Source organism: Sorghum bicolor, chromosome 6 (genome assembly GCF_000003195.3).
Source record: "Sorghum bicolor cultivar BTx623 chromosome 6, Sorghum_bicolor_NCBIv3, whole genome shotgun sequence".
NCBI lineage: Eukaryota > Viridiplantae > Streptophyta > Magnoliopsida > Poales > Poaceae > Sorghum > Sorghum bicolor.
In genome coordinates, this window is record NC_012875.2 from 42,332,968 (window position 1) to 42,342,638 (window position 9,671).

The following is a 9,671-nucleotide window of genomic DNA, read 5'->3' on the forward strand; positions in this document are numbered from 1 at the left end:
TATCGATCCTAAACCATCAATACCCCAAAATTCTCCAAGGGAGGAAGGAATTCCGACCTTAAATCTTTTAGATGCTGATGGTTTAGACTTCTGGTTCTATAAGAGACCTTCAAGCAGGGATAATTCAAATCATTGCAATAATGTTTCTCTTAGAGAATGTCCTCATTCCTGTTATGAAGAAGTCGAGGATGACATATCAAGTGAAGGAGAGCTAAGCCATATAGACAATTCTATCTACTCCCCTTCCATGTTCACAAGTTCTAAATCCATCCTTGACCTTAGAGATCCCTCTTATCCCTCTTCTTTTCAGTCTCATGATGATCCTAACAATTCACCAAGAAGACCAAACCATAGGAGTCATGAAGACCATAAGGATGGCATGTCAAGTAATGCCATAGAAGGAGAGCTAAGCCATATAGAAAATTCTAACACCTCCCTTATTTTGATCACAAGTTCTAAATGGCTAGAATGTGTAGAATGGATGGATAAGGAAGAAGCCTTAATGAATTCTGACTTTGGTTCAATTTCAAATGGTGAGTTCTTGACTCCCTTTGAAGATGATATTCATCCAACTACAGAAGAGGACATAGGTGAGACCAATCCAGGAGAAACTCCGAACATTCAGATTGGAGACGAAGATAACATTAATGAGCATGGAATTTATTTCATAGCCACTTTGTTTACTCCATGCTCATATGCAACATCTTCCCAATCAATTGGTCTCTCCAATATCACCACATTTGAGATCTCCAACCCCCTCTTCCTTTCTATTTATAAAAACTTTAAAAGGGCGGTTGTCGACGCATATGTCTATAATAAATATTGCAGATCTCGTTGAGTTAATCTAGATATAGGTTGGCATCGGAGGGGAAACCACTTCGCCAACATAAACTGATGGTTTTCCAAGGGCAAGCATAGTGTCTTAAAATAAGCATTGATCAGATCGTAACATGAGTTTTTAATTATTTGCAACATTACCTTGTGTATTGAGCATATAAGGATAATTGTAAAAAAAATATTCCTTCGGGTATTCTTGTCACTAACCTTTCTAGGATTGGAGCAAGAAGATCGGATGAATGACAAGCACAAGGTATGTCCAACCAATCATCATACAACATTGAATTAAATTCATCCAAACTTGAATTTTGCAAAATTCAAGCTTGAGGGAGTACTTTACATAAAAACATCCTTTGCCATGTTGCTATGCTGGTTGTCCCTACCTTTGAGACATGCTCAATTTGTTAAATACTAATCACACTACTTCATCTCTACTTTAGTAGATCTCTATAAATGCTGTCATGCTACCTTTATCTATTTACTAGTAAGTGTTGGTTTGGAAGTACTCGCCATACTTCCATTGGCTTTTAAATTAAGCATGGTGCTTAGGTTAAATAGCCTTCCTTAATCTGATTAGACATGGAGTCTAGTTTGGTTATTGAACTAAAAACTGCTTGAGTAGATATTGGTATATTTTGTCGGACTAACCCCTGCAGAGAAAACTTTCAATATCGATTTGGGAAGTCCTGAGATAAACTCACATCAGAGACGAAGAGAGTGACACATGAAGTTTAACAATTTGCACAAGAAGGACATAGCTCATTCATCATAGAGAGATGATCCATGAAGGGTGCCACGAACACGATGCACAACCGCTAAGAAAGGAAAGCTTCCACAAGGTGATACTGTACCATCACTTTTCAAGCAAGGTAACATCCTAAGGTATTTGACTATCACTTTTATAAGCTTCTCCTTGGTTCTGGCGTTCATATAAATAAAAGAGACAAACGTGTATGATTTACAACTCTAGATTAACCAACCCAACTGATTCAACATGTTTAGTCCTTTAATCCTTGTTCTTAGTACTACCTCCATGATCCCACACTCCTAATCATATGAGCTAAAATGTTACACATTCAATCATTGAGAGATATAAAGAAAAAGACATATACATAGATAGATTATCTTTCCATAAGGTTGAGCGATCTGATCTGACAAATGTTATAAGTGCTACACTCATGAACTTATCATCCATCAACTTTGTCTTGCTCACTATGCTTAAGGTTAGAGAAGAACAAATACACTTTTGGTTCTGTTGGTGTTTTCCACCAACAGGGCCCATGTACTTGATCTCTGCCTTGTCTCTATGAGCAGGTACACTACGAGCACAAACACACTGAGCAAGATACTGCTAACACCTCACTTCGAACTGCTGGGCAAACGAAGAACATGGGTGACACCATATTAAAAGGTGCAGACGTCAAGGTCCGCACCTGAATCAAATGACGCACCTGAAGAATGAATACGGTGAGAAGTCTTGTCAAGAAGACTTAAAACATTGAACCCTTGCCGAAAGGTAAGATTGGTAGTTATCCATATTTATCCTTTCTACATTCCCTTTTCCCTTTAATTATTTACTTTCCTTAAATAGATTATTAGTTAATCATGCTATCTTGAAAAGAAAATAAAAATGTTAAAAAAATAATACTAAGCCCCATGTGAGTATACGAGTGGCATAAAACCCATAAGTACCTTCACTGTGGTGGCATAAAAATAAAATAAATATTTCTTTTCTACTTTATAAAATAAAAATATAAAAACATGGAGTAATATTTATTGAGGAAGCTCAACGTGATGAAGGCTAGATATTTATGCTAACACTTAATTAGTTTCACAAGCTTTGTTGTCTATTTGAGCTCCACAGAATTTAAGAATCAAGAAGACTAGCAGACGGAGGACACTCTAATCGCTGTCAGAATGCTGCTGACTTTCAAATACACCTCTGCCACCTGCTAGCTACATCAAGAGAAATTACGTCAAAATTCAGCTTGGGGGAGAGCACCCCTATTTATCTCGCTAAGTATTTCTACCTATCTTTATATTTATATTATATTAGAATATTAAAATACATAAACTATGAAAAACCAAATAAAGATTTTATGCTTATATATATATCTTTTCTTAGTTTGCTAAATAAATAAATAAATAAAGTTTGCTATGAATCTTAATAATAAAACTCTAGCATGGATATGATGAATAGTTGTTCTGCCTAATTTGCAAATTTGAAGTTCTCTCTCAAGTTTAGACATAACTGTTATAATTTAAAGCTTGCTCTAGATCTAAACTTGTGGGATGAAAACTTGATCTGAAATCTAAGTTGTTAACGGATATGATATGGGAAGGTTGAGCTGCTGTTTATCTATTCCTAGAGATGCTAGAATTCTGGAGAATTTTATCTTTGAAAAATCTTTAAAATATTGCATGATGAGTTCCTGTATGATGAAAGTTTAAATTCCTACCACAGCCATATATACATGGTTGCTAGACTTTGAGCCACACATTTATTTACTGTTTATGAGCATTGAGTGTGGTCAAGCTGTGTAGACCCTTAGGAGCTTGTCATGTGGTTAAATCAAGATTCACTTGCACGTTCACTCATATATGCTACTTCTACTCCGGAAGTACCATCCACATATATCCATCCATTTCCATCTCCAGTTTCACTCAAAATCATTCTACTCCTAATCCGGGAGAGAATAGCCAAAAACATTTTCCTATACCTGTTATTCCCTGTGAAATAAATGCTCCAGTTATTTTGGTTACTACCACTTGCTACATTATTTCAGGAGATGAGTGCTCTGAAAAAAAGAAAAGAGAAGAAAAGAAAAAAAAGAATAGAATAATAAACGAGGAAATAAAAAGGGGCAAGTGCCCGGAACCTCGAAAGAAAGAAAAAGTGAGACGAGAGGTAAAAATGGACAAGTGTCCGACAGTAGAATTAGGGGTACAAGATACCCACCTGAGAGAAAAGAAAAATAAGAGCATCTCATTCTCCTCATAAAGTTTCAAAGAGCAAGGAAGGTATGTATCCCCTCAAAAGAGCAAAAGTAGAATTAGACTTCCACCATTGTTATCACCATCATCACCATACACCATTCATTCGCCACACATGCACATCTTGATTTGACTTATTGACTTGTTTCTCTGGATCCATGGTTTGACTATGCAATAAATGTCTTGTAAGTATGTATTAGCTGTCTCCCACCTATGAGCTCCAGATATTAAAGCCTTATTAGAGTAGGGTGAGAGATAAGGCAATGTCACTATGCCTTATACCACAAATACCACATATCTTGAGAGATGGCATATACCATCACTGCCTTGGTAAGGATCCAGAAATACCACAAAAGAGAGATTTGGAGAGTCATACAAGGAATCTCTGAGTTTTATTTGAAAATCTGCAAAAACTCCAGAGCTATAGCTGATCAAGAATAAGAGACATGGCACTTGGCTAGACTGTTCTATCTTTTAACTACTCAAGACAGAAGTGACGGTTACAAGTCCCATGGTGAAAGGTAAAGTAAGTAAGTTTTAAAGTCTTGACAGTTTACTCTAACTCAGAGATAAGACCTCATTTAAAAAAGCATGTGTACCGTCAAATTTTTAAGATATTGCAACAACTTCTGATCCATTGCTGAGTCTATCCTTGCTCAGGGACGAGCAAGAGGTAAGCTTGGGGGAGTTTGTTGACGGTCCTTAAGTATCAAATTTAATTTTCAAATAAACAAAGAAAAGGATCCAAATGAAATCAACATCTAGACTTAGGGTTTTATCTGACAGAATTCCACGAGTTTTGGTGCTTGTCTATTTCTGCAGGGGGTTATCAGGAAATAAGGAAGAAAGGCCCACACGTCGGGATTACGTAAAGATATTAACGTGCCGCGCAATTATCTTACATCTAGAAGACTCCAGAAGCCACGAGACTGAAGCGGAGGCGAAACGGGGCCAGAGACAGGGCGCCCGCCCTGTCCTACTGGGCGCCCGCCCACCTCCTGTGGCCAATCACGCTCAATCTCGCGGATTATGCTCCACCGACCTAAAGGATCAAGAATAACCGTTCAATCAATGTTGGTTTGATCCGACGGCCCAGGTTCACTTGAGGGGACTATAAAACCAGACCCCCTGGCCCCTGGAGGAGACACCCCTTGATCATTATTCATTATTCATAGACAGAGCAAAAGCTAGGGGTTAGAGATGAGAGCTCTCCTCTCTTCTCTAAACTAGAGTAGATCTAGATAGTAGCGAGATGGAGAGCGAAGGAGGATTAGAGGAGAGGCCGGCCTATCGGTTCTTCCTCCGGTTGTACTTCGCCATGATCAAGCTCTAATCAAGCTTGCTCATGGGATGACTCTGGTAATCTACTTCTAATTCATTATGCAATTACTAATCATGTATGTTCTGGTTCACAACTCTTTTGAGTACTTCTAATCTATAGGACCCTATAGGTTAGAGTTGTAGTATAGGTGTAAGCGTGGTGCTTAGACCTAGATTATTTGTGGATATCCCCTGACTAGCTGGATCGTGTGGTAGGCCGCGTAGGTGACAGTTACGTTGGTCCCCTGTAGTCCACCTCTCGTTAGCAGGACGGGTAGGGTTTATCGGCCTATGGATAAGCATCCTTTGTGGTGTACTCTTATCAAGTGGTTCGTCCCAGACATAGACATACCCCTTTGAAGTAGAGAAACCATAGTTATCCTCTCTATTCTGCTACCATCGCCCATATACTAGAATTGCTCTACTCTCTATTCCCATATTATCACTCACTGTTATCTTACCTTTAATATTGTTCTTATTCGATTCTACCATCTTTCCTATTCACACCTATTTACTTATCTTGGTTAAGTTAGAGCGTAGATCAGTTCTCCTGTTTCCCTGTGGATACGATAAAACCTTTAACCGGGTAAAAGCTTCAACGGTATCCGTGCGCTTGCGGATTATCTGTGTGCGTATAAATACCATAGTACACTCTAGTGCCATGCTGGGGATGACAACCTAGTATTCAAGTGGTGTTAGCAAGTGTCAACAGTCACCGCCTCTAAGGAAGTGTAGATCGTCTTCTCCGCCTCCAAGGAGGCTAACTCCTAAGAGGTCCACCTTGCAAACAAAACCATTGCCCTACGCACTCACATAGAAGATCAAATGTGCCAAAGCTCATCTAGTTATTTCCCAAAAACTAATCTAGTTATTTCCCAAAAACTATCTTACGAGAAAAGTGATGCCGAATTAAAGGATGAAGTACGAAAAGAAGTGCATGATTACTTTGAACCATATGTCGCCTCTACATGCACGCCACCGTGAAAGGTCCTAATATGGCTAGAGGGGGGGTGAATAGCCTATTTAAAAATCTACAAACTCACTAGAGCAAGATGTTAGTAAATAACAAATTGAAGCTTTTTGCTCTAGCTCTAATGGGGTGTTTGCAAGCCACCTATTCAACAATTCTAGTTGATATGATCACTAGACACACAAGAGCTATGTCACTACAAGCTACACTAGTAAGCTATACTACACAAGGTAAAGTGAGCAACTAAACTAATTACACTACTTTGCGGTAAATAAAGGATAGGATGAGATATTTATACCGCAGTGTAGGGGATGAACCAATCACCAATATAGACAATCAAGCACAGGGAGAATGCCAATCAAACACAACTGAGACACCAATTTTTCTCCCGAGGTTCACGTGCTTGCCGGCACGCTACGTCCCCGTTGTGTCGACCAACACTTTGTGGTTCAGCGGCTAAGAGGTGTAGCATGAACCTCATCCTCACTAGGATAAGAACCTACCCACAAGTGAGGTAGCTCAATGACACGCGCAATCCACTAGAGTTGTCTTTGACTCTCTACTGGGGTAGGCACAAAACCCCTCACAATCACCGGGAGATGGCCACAAACAATCACCAATTTATGCCAATGTTCCTCCGCTGCTCCAAGCCGTCTAGGTGGCGGCAACCACCAAGAGTAACAAGAAAACCGTAGCTAGAACGATCCTCAAGTGCCACTAGATGCAATCACTCAAGCAAATGCACTTGGAATCACTCCTAATCTCACAAAGATGTTTAATCTATGAAGGAGATGAGTGGGAGGTGTTTGCTTAGGCTCACAAGGATGTCTAGTTGTCAAGAATGCCAAGAGAGTGAGCCCTAAGCCGGCCAATAACTATTTATAATCCCCTCAAACAAATAAAGCCATTGGCTCTTTCACTGCGCAGAAATCGAGTCCACCGGACGCGCTGCAGGAGACCACCGGACGCACAGACCCTCCGCCCGGTGATCTAGAGGAAGTCACGTGTCAACCTTTTGAACCAGGTGCGTTGATCTTCAATGGTCAAAACTTAACCACCAGAGGCGCTCAAGTTAGCACCGGACGCGTCCGGTGCACACCGATCATGTGCGCAAAGAGGTCTACAAATGCACGGGGTCACCGGACCCACACCACTGGACGTGCTTCTGAGCGTCCGGTCCCTTACCTAGAGAGCACTACAAATGCTCAGGGGCACCGGACCCAAACTACCGGACGCACCCTGAGCGTCCGGTGCTCTCAGTCAGAGTCACTTGCAGAGGTCAGGCAGCACCAGACGCGCCAACAGGGTTTAACCCAAGTCCGGTGCAGAGCATCCGGTGCCTAACCCTAATAGAGCTAGGCACTGACAGCACACCGGACGCGCAGGCTCAGCGTCCGGTGCCACCGCGGCCAGCGTTTGGCCACGACTTCTCTAAACTTCCTGGCGTAATAGAAAATATACATCTTATTTTCTCAAAAGAGCTGAATCCTGCCGAGCAAGCTCGGCAAGAGGGAGAGATAAACGCAAACCCCTCTCTACTCTTCAACCTCCACCTCCTTCTCAAAGTGTGCCAACACCACCAAGTGTACACCATGATGCGCAAGTGTGTTAGCATTTTCACTATCATTTTATACGAAGGAGTTAAGTTAGCTCACTAGGTTTTAAATACATGCACATGAACAATGACACCTAGTGGCATTTGATAACCGCTTAGCCATAGAATTCCCCTCTTTATAGTACGGCTATCTATCCTAAATGTGTGATCACACCCTCTATGGTGTCTTGATCACCAAAACTAAAATCCTAAGCAACACCTTTGGCTTGATCTCCATTAGGTTTTGTTTTTCTCTTTCTTCTTTTCCAAGTTGAGCACTTGATCATCTTGTGGTCATCACCATCATCACCATGATCATCCTTTGCTCCATCACTTGGCATGTACCAACCTTATTAAGTCTACACACACTTAGTATAGAGGTTAGAACTGGTGTTTCATCAATTATCCAAAACCAAACTAGGGCTTTCACACCGGCTAGTACTCGCTCGGCCCACACATCATCACCGCCGCTCGCATACCACTAGCTCCGCGCAATTAGCCCCACGTGTCCCACCCACCGCCCCTCTCCTCCTGCCTCTCCACTACGAGAGCCCGCATTTAAGGGCAATTGCGGCCATTGCCATGCTCGGCCCTACTAGTGTTAAAGGAAGCTAGGTAAAACTAATATTTTTAGCTTCACTATCTCTTTTTTGCTTGTGAGAGTGGGACTTAGGGGGGCTTTAAGTCTGAAGCTATTTTGTTTGCCTCTATTAGTAGAAGAAGTTGAAAAATAACTTTGTGAAACGGACTCCAACAATGCTACACAAACCCAAAAATACCTCCATCATGGTACTCCGTCTACCAAAAGTGGACGCCAACGACTGACCCAAATACCGGATGCATTTTGGGTAGCAGCTCAAACGACACGCAGAAAAATGTCGTTCTCTCTCCTAGACCCATTCTCTGTGGCATTGTCTTCCTTCTTGTTTGCGTTCGCTGCTTGGAGGTTTGCCGCTGCCATGGGCATTAGTGGACGATGTATGCACCAGCCAGTGCCGTTGCGACGATGGCTCCTCCAGCGCCACCAGTGCATCGCGCCACTACGCCGAGCACCACCGTCGTCGGGTCACGCTGTCTTCTCGCGTAGCCATGTTAGGATCGTTGCTGTCGACGAAAGCTAGTCGGCAGTCTACCTTGGGGTATACCCACGGTAGTAGTTTATCGGCAGACAAGCGCGCAAGCTACGAACTTGATGGTGACGCAAGACATAGACAAGGTTTTTATCCAGGTTCGGCCGCCGTGTGGGTGTAATACCTACGTCCTGCGTCTGTTTGTATTGATCTGGGATGAGTTGAATTGTGTTGAGTTGTCTAAGGGGGGGTCCCTTGCCTCTTTTTATATAGTCCAGAGGGCTAGTCGGCTACAATTGTCATAGATAATGCGATATCAATTACTATTCTAACCGACTAGAATCCTGCTTGATCTCCACGTCTTGTTTCCTTGCGCGAAACTCTGAGCAGTTAGATCAAGCCTTGAACTGTCCCGTGATGGGCCAAATCTTCTAGCCCAAGCCTATCCGTAAGGGTATAGGGGTTTATACCCCCACAGTTGCCAAGCGCTGGAGCCGAGTACCGCCCCCACTAGGATCACGTTGAAGCCTAGCACTGCCGGAGTCCATCGTCGCCGGCGTCGTTTGCTCCGCCCTCTCCCTCTTCTCCCTTCATCTCTCTCCCTTGCTTCTCTCCCTTCTCTCTCTTCAGCCAGTGCCGCCTCCCACCGTCGGCCTCACCACGGGAGTTGCTACACAAGTATGCCACACTATTGACCTTCCTCGTCGGCTGTTACGGCTTGGACAAGCCGGAACCGGACCGCCGCTCGCCAAGCAGCTCCACGAGAAGGGCCAAATGTTGATGTTCAGCTCTGAGCCCGCACCGTCCTATTTTCTGGCTGCTGCCGACGCCGTCCTTGGGATTCTCCTTCTCCTTTACCCGGTCCGTGTCGTCAGCTACCGGTGCT